The 6,000-nt window shown below is 48.0% G+C and overlaps 1 long non-coding RNA gene across 2 annotated transcripts in view; it reads left to right on the top strand.

Moving 5' to 3' along the window:
* Positions 1–244: 244 nt before the first annotated feature.
* Positions 245–6,000, top strand: part of LOC144157829 (uncharacterized) — a 270,803-nt gene continuing 265,047 nt past the window's right edge. The window contains exon 1 of one of the 2 annotated variants that reach the window (XR_013319885.1): positions 245–1,014. This is a non-coding gene — a long non-coding RNA (uncharacterized LOC144157829). The remainder of the gene's footprint in view (positions 1,015–6,000) is intronic. The other variant, XR_013319884.1, reaches the window with a different exon arrangement.

The raw sequence follows: 6,000 nt of genomic DNA, 5'->3' as shown, positions 1-6,000 counted from the left end.
GCACGTTTTAAAAAGTTGCGCCTGTTCTACGTGTACTGTTGTGCAGTTTGGAAGCTGTTGACCGTGCTACAATTGATTCAACACCGGCGTACTTCTGCGAGCTGCTGTTCTGAGAACATAAATTCGTTGGACCTGACCTTGATACCTGTAAAGTCGGGACTCATTATTGAAGCAGGGAAAACTACAATATCCCCGAAATTCAAGTGTTTAATTTGAGCACAGCTGGTTTACCTTTGCCCGGATCGTCTGAAGTCTGCGAGTCTCCGAACAGTTGCGCGGTTTCAACACTCGTCGGTGCAAACTTGAACCGGCTTCGGCTGAATCGCTACATTGCTGTGTGTGGCGACACATAGGGTGTGTTATCGTAAGTCGTGATGTAATCTCGGGCTCGCAGTGGAAGTGCTTTTCGCGGCCGTCGCTTGTCGTGGTTGAAACGATGCTGCAGTAAAGGGACTAACGTACTGCGGATGCGTGTGCGCATTACTGTGTCTACTTCAACGACGCCCACTGACTTTAACAGGCAGCGTCCACAGCCAACGGCGCATGCTTGTCGTCACGTTTGTGCGCCGCTCATTACGACTTGGTCTTCGAATTAAGCGGCAGTACGGGAAAATATTTGGTGCGTGCGAACCACGGAGGCGGAACTCTGACGTATCTGTCCCTCTTTATTCTAGTGGTAAATGAAATTGACTGGGTGCCTCACGAACCGCTTTTTCCTGTAGTGCAGTTTCTTCTTTCGCGAATGTTGTTAGCTGTCGGTACAGTGAACTAGTGTTACAGTGACTATTTGTGTGTTCGCACAAGATATGATACCCGTCTTCAACAAAAGGAAAGCTACTTCAATTATTTTTCGTGACGTTTAGAAAAGGGGAGACGGTTTGATTCCGAAGAACGGATACCTTCTCCGGAGGAACAAGGATTAGCCCGCAGCGATGACTTCGTCCCACCAAGTAACCTCGTTCTTCTGGCACACATGGATTCTCACCACGGCACTGACCTTCGTCGACGTAAAAGGTAAGCTTCTACCTATGCCATGCCTCCGATGTGATACTAGACACCGTTATGACCATGAGGAGTGACTAGCCACTATTTCCGTCATTTAATGTTGGTGTAATGCTCACAACACTTTATCTTGTTTCGTTTAGGCGGCAAGTTTTGATTAATAGCCGGTTGTGTGACAGGATAACAATTTGCCTTGTATTGGCTTGATCGAGCTTACAGGGCGCGCTGTGGTGTGCGGCATCCTGACGCTTAACCAACGCACATGCGCCCCTGGCATGCCTCTGTTGCTGCTGGTCGTCGCACTAATTACGTCACAGGTCCGTTGGCCTGTCCATGGCCTCCTATATAATCACTGTGCCTGCTCGATCGCCCCGAAACCCATTGCAACAGCCCGTTCACTGTGGGGGCGCCAAGTTCCCAGGTTTTTGGATGCCCACGCCGATGCGAACTGTTGTTTCAGGCGGAGGTGAACTGAAACGCACCTCGGTGTCGTCTGCTACGCGAGGGCGTCTTCCAACTACAAAAGTCCGCAAAACGGCGAGCTTGAACTTCATGAGCCAGTATTAAGACCGAAGCTTTATGCGTGGCGCCGAAGAACTACTAAACTGCACTCAGTGTACTGTTTCCGCCTGCACGGTCGCCCTTTTGGGTTTCCTACGGCAGTTTCCCAACAAAATGTATGCATTACCTCATGGTTGTCATTGTGATAAGAGACAGTTCACTTTTCTGCCCCTCAATTGGAGTTGATAGGTGAGAAATAATTATGCTTCATTCGGTGTTTAGTGTTAATTGAGTCATACGAATTAAATTTTGTTTAAAGGAATCCAAACCATTGAGGTCCCCCTTTTTACTGACGGGTCCCTTCAGTCGTGTTCTGCCGCTAATATCTAATAACGTTCCCCGAAAGGGTACGCGCCCATTCTCCTCCTCCCTTTATTTCTCTGCCGCTGCTGCTCCACGAAATGGTGCCATCGCGTATGTAGTAGATATATTGATGACGGGGTAACCGGCAATGCCGGGCTGCTCAAAAAGAATGACGACTTCATGCTTTAGCTCAAGGCGATACTCAGTGTTTAAGGGCCCCTGTATAAGCTTAGGATAAGCATTCAGCATGCGCTAAGCTCGTTTCTCTCTATACTTCTCCCCGCTACGCTCACTCTTCCCTCACCAATCAGATAGCGAATAAGCGATCAATTACCAGAGGGTCACAAACCCACTAGCGAACTCACCCGTAACATTTCTGGCTGAATCGAGTGAAATGCAGAAATAAACTTTTGCGTTAAATTATTTACAAACGAACAAGGTAGTCCAAGAAAGACCATCTCTTTTGTGAGGTTTTATTTGCCTGCTTTATCGCAGTGAAGTTTTATTTGTCGGCTTCATGAAAGTCTTCGTGAATTTTTATACATTTTCGTTCAATAAGGAGCTTTGCAAAGGGCCTTGACAACTTTTTTAACCCCCTCATTTTTGCCAGGTGTGAAGACAAATGTTGACCCTGCCCTCACCAACACAGGAGAACCTTGGATTAGGGTGCCACCGGAGAGGACGGCGGAATTTCTGTTACTGAGCAGGGACGAGGCGTTATACAGGATGCCATGGCCTGTCGTACACGTCTTTTATGCTTTTAGTGTAGCTGAAAACTATGGCGTACAGGAGCGTGTACTTCTTCGTATTTTAAAGCTAATCAGTGGGTTTTTACTTGTCAAGACGCGGCTCCGAAACTTTGCCTTTTTTCGGTATTACTCTTTGGCTAGAAACTCAGGGTTCGGGGAGGCTGAGCTTCAATATTCCAAATCGTTTTTTGTGTGCTAGAATACTGCTAGCGCGTCCATGTACGCGGCATAATATCAAATTTCAAGACCAAGTATATGTGAGGAAGACCTTCCGTAGGGCTACCACTGGAGGCAGGGTTCTACCTTGCCAAGATTTCTTAGCGTACAGGTGGCCTTGGGCGCAGTTAATGCAATGCACAAATATGCAACGAAGCCTCTCAGTGTTTCTTTCATTCATCATACACATTGAATTTGTTGTTACCAAAATCACTGGAAAAAGGCGGTGCTGGAAAATAACTCATCAACGCCACCGCGTCAAACAGGGCCACGCATGTAGTCACGTGGTCAAGAGCGCACGGTTCGTTCCTGCATTACCAGAACTGGGGGTCACCACGCGTTCTTCGCAGAAAACATACACTTCTGATTGTATTTTAATTCGTTCAATTGGAGGCATACGACAAAGCAGAAAAGACCAGTTTGAATTTGAAGCGCGATGGAGTCACTGGACCTTTTCTACGCCATTAAAACCGCGAACAGCGCTGAGTACTTAAAGGCAATTGCTGGTCCTTTCGACCACGATGTCTACCACACGGCCTGTCACGCTTCACCCCTCCGATGATCGGTAAGGGGCTTGCTTTGCAGGCACATTGCGCTCCTCCTATTTAACTCCATACGCACAAGTCTCGTTTTGTACGCGCCTGAAGAAATTTGTGCCACACATTCCGGTGATTAGCTGCACTGTTATATAGTTTTGGTGGCGGCCTCCGAATGCTAAACCGAATCCATTTGTATTTGGGCTCACAGTACCAACCATTTCCGTCGGCAGCAGTCACTCACATATGAGGGAGCCACCGGAAGCAATGGCGGCGCTTGCAAGCGCATGGGCAGATTAATGTCATAAAAAAATATTCATCCAACCTAGAAGGCAACCAACTTTTTTCATTTAGAAAATCCTAACAGGCTGGTGCAGCAGGGGGTAAATGGGGCTATAGAAAGAAATAAAATTTGAGGGCATAAAGCGCACAAACGGGAAAGGAAAATGTAAGGAACGTTGTCAGAAAATCATATGACAAAGAATATTCTGCAAAGCTTGTAGATAATAAAACAAGAGCAATATCCAAGGAATGAATACAAAGGTGTTGCTATTACGCACAGTAAACAGTGATTAACGCGATTTTGCGTTTTTCGAACTCGGTGAAGTCGAAATTTTTCTTGCTGTGCATCCTCCAATGGGTGCTTTGTATTTGCCACCTTTTATGTGGCAAAGTTTTTCTCGGGGGAGACCACGTATTCAAAGAGGACACAAGGCAAAGACCACTACAGGCAGCTGATGGGGCCTTTGTTCGGACACTTGGCTCTAAGAGATGCAGAGAGGTGCGCAAGGCTCCTGGCTGCGCTAGCGTCGCCAAAGACGACAAAATTACTTTTGACTAGCACGCGCTCTAGGAGACCGCCGTCCCCGCCCGTTATCGGAATGCCGACCGACGCCAGCGTCGCTGCGGTGTCTGTGGACAACGCAACTGAACATCCGGACGGCGACGATCCTCAGGATGTGTCTGCAATAGCCGAAACAAGAAAAGTTTAAACCACGATCGGCTCTATAGGGAGCCACCGGCTCCCGCTCGGTGATTTTGCGTGCCGAATTCATTATTGCTTGTTTCGCTTTTGTTTGTTAGTGCCGACGAGACCGCAACCTGTTGCGCTCCAATTGATCCCCACTTTTTTGGTGCACATGCATTTCTTTGGCCTTTCTTCATCTTTATTTTGTCTTTTCCTCGATCTGTAGTAGCCAGTCTCTCCCCGAATCCAACATGGGGAAGTGCAAACGTTCGGTGTGGTCGACGGTGTGCTTACCTTAGAGTTTGATTTTTTGATGCCAAATGGCTACTTCGATACGTTGGCGAAAGCACGCGCGCGGCTGGAGCCCACCGTACACGCACTCATCCGGATACCGTCCGCTACAAGCGTTCATGCCTGCTAACATCACATCACATCACATCACATCACATCACTTTAATACCTTAAACACCCCATGTAGGGGGTATTACATAAGGGGTGGGTTACAGATAAATGTACACAGGTCTTGAAATGGACATGTGCGTGGTGACATTCTCTTTCAATGTTGATGAACACGTGATGGCTGGAACGTCACAGGGAAGGCCACTCCAGTCCACTGCCACACGGGGGAAAATCAGGCAGAAAAAGTAGTAGTAACCTTTTGCTTACGCGTTCTATAGAGTTCCACGCGTTTCATCGCGGGCACATGCATAAAACACAAAGAAATATTGCGTGCGCTTTGTTCTTCAGTATGGATCAGAAAACATAAACACAAAGAAAATTTATCCCCCGTTCCTATCGCTTCGGTAAGCTGCAGTGGCTCAATAAGATATCCCGGAGGTAACTGAAGTTCACACCGCTGGCGTTGACTGGGGAGAGATGTCACACTGCAATTTGTAGTTTGCTGCACTTGAAAGCTTCCACGAGCGAATTCTCACAAGCGTGGCTCTAATTAACGTGAGAACGCCGCAGCCGTTGACAGAGTTGTCATCAATTAGTGCTCTCTTCGCTGTAACAACCTGTTTTCGAGCAAGAATGATGACGCTGTCGTGCACAGAATGGGCCTGTTGGAGCTGCTTTGTACAACTTTAAGGCTTTCCTGCGAGTATTTGCACGTGCATAGACGAGCTTCATGTAAAAAAGGGAGCGCGTCGATGCAAAGCGTCAGTCTATAATAATTTTGAATGCTTAGATGAACGAAAATGGTTGAAAAAAAAAATGCAGTGACGATTACTACACCCCCTAATGCACATTTTGTGCACAGCGAGAACTGCGGTCTTCTCTTTCGCGGCGTATATCTGGTGCGTCGCAGGAAGTGATCGCGTGATCAGCGAACGCATGGCGTAGCGCGCGCTACACTGCCGTTATCTCGCACCGCGTCGCCGCTGCCGGTCAGCGTGTTGTTGCAAATCGTGTTTGAACCTCCTGCGGTTATGTCACGTGCTTCGGATTAACGACGAACGCAATAGCGTCTGTGAAAAGTGTCAGGGGGAGGGCGCTCTTTGGTGGCGGCGCATGGCGAAAGTTTGATGGAAGGCAGTGAGAGAGATGAGGCCATGCCGAGCGTGTCGCCCTCCTCCTTACTCTTTACTGGACGCTCCTTCTCTCCGTTTTCTTTGTGCCTTCGCTGCTTCTTTCGCTCACTCGGCTATTTGACGGCGAAGGACGC

This window comes from Haemaphysalis longicornis, unplaced genomic scaffold, assembly GCF_048455015.1.
Source record: "Haemaphysalis longicornis isolate Haplotype H1 unplaced genomic scaffold, Haemaphysalis longicornis Haplotype H1 scaffold_10, whole genome shotgun sequence".
NCBI lineage: Eukaryota > Metazoa > Arthropoda > Arachnida > Ixodida > Ixodidae > Haemaphysalis > Haemaphysalis longicornis.
Note: the sequence above shows the minus strand (reverse complement) of the source record. Positions and strands in the feature narration are given on the sequence as shown.